This window comes from Habropoda laboriosa, unplaced genomic scaffold (assembly GCF_001263275.1).
Source record: "Habropoda laboriosa isolate 0110345459 unplaced genomic scaffold, ASM126327v1 scaffold34, whole genome shotgun sequence".
NCBI lineage: Eukaryota > Metazoa > Arthropoda > Insecta > Hymenoptera > Apidae > Habropoda > Habropoda laboriosa.
In genome coordinates, this window is record NW_017100142.1 from 21,775 (window position 1) to 24,520 (window position 2,746).

Consider the following 2,746-nt stretch of genomic DNA (forward strand, 5'->3'; position numbering starts at 1 on the left):
TTGTATATTAATCTTCTTTTTTCCCCCCCCACCACCCTCTCGCGAGTACTTTCGAGCGAAGCACACGTGCACCACGTTCTGCGGCGAACGTCATACATCGTAGCAGCCGCGCTGAAAGGATTAACGCGCTTCATCCTGCTGGGCCGTTGCTTTCTGTTCCTTGTGACCGATAGATTGGCCGTCCACGTTAATCCACCAAGTCGACCGGCCCAATCTCGATATTTACACAAAGATTTCCCTCTGTAAAATTCACCGTTCTAACCTGATCCATTTTAATCCCTTCGTCGTGCTACACTTTTTGTACTGGAATTTAACACACGAAGTGCGAATGGAAAAGATAGGGGAAAAAGGAAGGAAAAAAGGTATGAATTTCGCGTGAAAGAAACTTCTGTACCTATATTCAAATTTCCCAATTTTTCCCACCATATAATACACGCAGGATAGACCCAGTTCCCTCGCCTGAGAAACCTTCTCTGAATTACAGCCACAGATGTCCTTCTGATTATTTCTCCCTTCCGGGGTAAGTTTCTGTAGATTCCGCGTGATTTCACCGAGGCACTTTCGAAACACCCTGTATCTGATATGTATATAAGGGTCGGTGAAGTCCTGAGGAAGGACTATGACTGGCTGCGGTGACTGGCAGAAATCCACTTCCGCCAGAGGGAGGCAGAGTTCCGGCGGGTGGTCGGGATTGGTCGCGTTTTATCATATTTTATTATACATGGGGGATCGTTTCTTCGCGGAACTCCTTCTCCAACGATGGACGACGGAGTTTTCAACTTTTCCCTCCCGCCCTCCAGGCGATATTTCACGATCGACGGTTTTTTCACGACCACTGTGGCCTCGTTACCGTGCCTCGTCCCTCGCGAGAGAATATTTCACTGGGAAAAAGGCCAATTTCAACGTCGAAAATATGTATGTTTTTCTCTTTCGCGCAAGGATATACAGAGAGGGTTGAAAAATTGCGAAAGTATAATTTCGATTCGTTCAACGGTACAAATAATTCAGGTGTTAACTCGATGTGGAAGTTGCAACGGTAAATTTATTCTTCCCCTAAATTGATCAAGTGTCCAGCGATTTATGTCCCGGAGTTTCTGTTAATTTCCATTGGAAAAAGTTGGTGCTCCAGTTTAACGATTCATTGGGAATTAATTGGACGAAAAGTTACGTGTCCCTCTCTCCCTCCCCCGGCGATTCGGTGTCCCCAGGTTTCGTATCGTCGCGGCGGCGCATACGTTAAATCCAGTCGCGCGTCACGCCGATTATGTTTTCACCGTCCTATAATTAGAGCCGAGAGTGGGTTACCACCGAGTTCGGCTACATTAAATATCGGGCGAAACACGATCGCGCCAGGAACTGAACAGATTCGATCTAGAATCGATTGCAGTAACAAAGGGTTACTGGCCTTTTCAACCCCTCTTTCCTCCGCAAATCCGCCCGAATAAAACGAACGAAATTCGCTGTTAAATTCGCGCGGTCACAGACACAGGGAAAGTGTCAGAGGCGAAGAGTTGGAGGAAAAGATGAAAGAGAGGAGCTCTATGTTGGCTGGGCGCGCGTATCACGCTTAATAATCCAGCCAGTTAGCCAACGCGGCTCCGAGTATAACGCGAGCTCGCCGCAAAGGACTAAGAATAAGCGAGCCTCGATAAATCACCGTGCGCGAGTTCTCATAGTCCTGTCAACAAAAGAGGCAGAGCCCGCGGGATGGTCTTAGGCCACCATTCCCCCGGCTTAACGGCGTAGTCCTTGCGAGTTGGCCGCAGCCAGCCAGCCTCTCGTTCCTCGTTGTCCTCTTCTCGCCGCCGGGGACAGTTCCTGGCGTTTCACCACTCTCCATTTCTCTCCAACTCTTCTCTTCTCGCTCTCCTCCTTCCTCTCTCGCTCTTTCGGTCGAGCTCTGTCTGTATTTGGCGTTGGTTTGTTGAAGCTATAAGAGGGGCCGTAGGGGGGAGGAGGACAGAAGGGCAGCAGCGGCAAGGAGTTGTCGACACTGAAGAAATAATGGTGCCCGTCCAAGTCGGAGGAGCACGTCCCGGCTGTGCCGTAGTCCTCGCCAAAATAAGACTGCCCGGACTCCGTTTATTCTACCGCTGTCCAGGCCTTCTACCCCGAAAGGATAAATGCTTTCTACCCGCTCGCTTTATGAACAGACCTAAGTCCTATGCCGCCACTACTGGAATCCCTCTCGAGTACGCCAAGTAGCCTCGATTATTTCGCGGTCCTTCGTCCGCCGACACCTTTCACCTCCGATTTACATCCCGAATCTCGTCTACGAGACTAAAAGAACCACTCCTACTCCTTACGATACCGGTAAGGATTAATTACAGGCCGGGTACGATAACGGGGCAATAATTGCGAGACTCGTTAATACGGTTTGATAGATTAACGCTGAAGCGGCGCTATCTTAAACAGTCGCCGTGGAACAGGGCAAAGAGACAGAAATAGGTAGATAGAGAGGGATAGGGAGAGGAGAACGGAGGCTACAAAAAGGTAACTGGCCAGGGGACAGGCCGGAGATTACCTCTCGCTGCATCTCGATTACGAGAGGTAGTCCTCCCACATCGAGAACTCTCTCCTCTGCTTATCCTCGCCCTGGGGGGTTCCCCTTTGAAGCCCGACTCATCTACAATCGCAATCTCATCGTACGATCTCCACGGTGCTCACGGGGCCTCTCCCTGGTCCTCTTTCAGCTCGTCGAGAGCTGTCTTTCGTGTCGCAATATACGTCGCTATTAATATCGTCG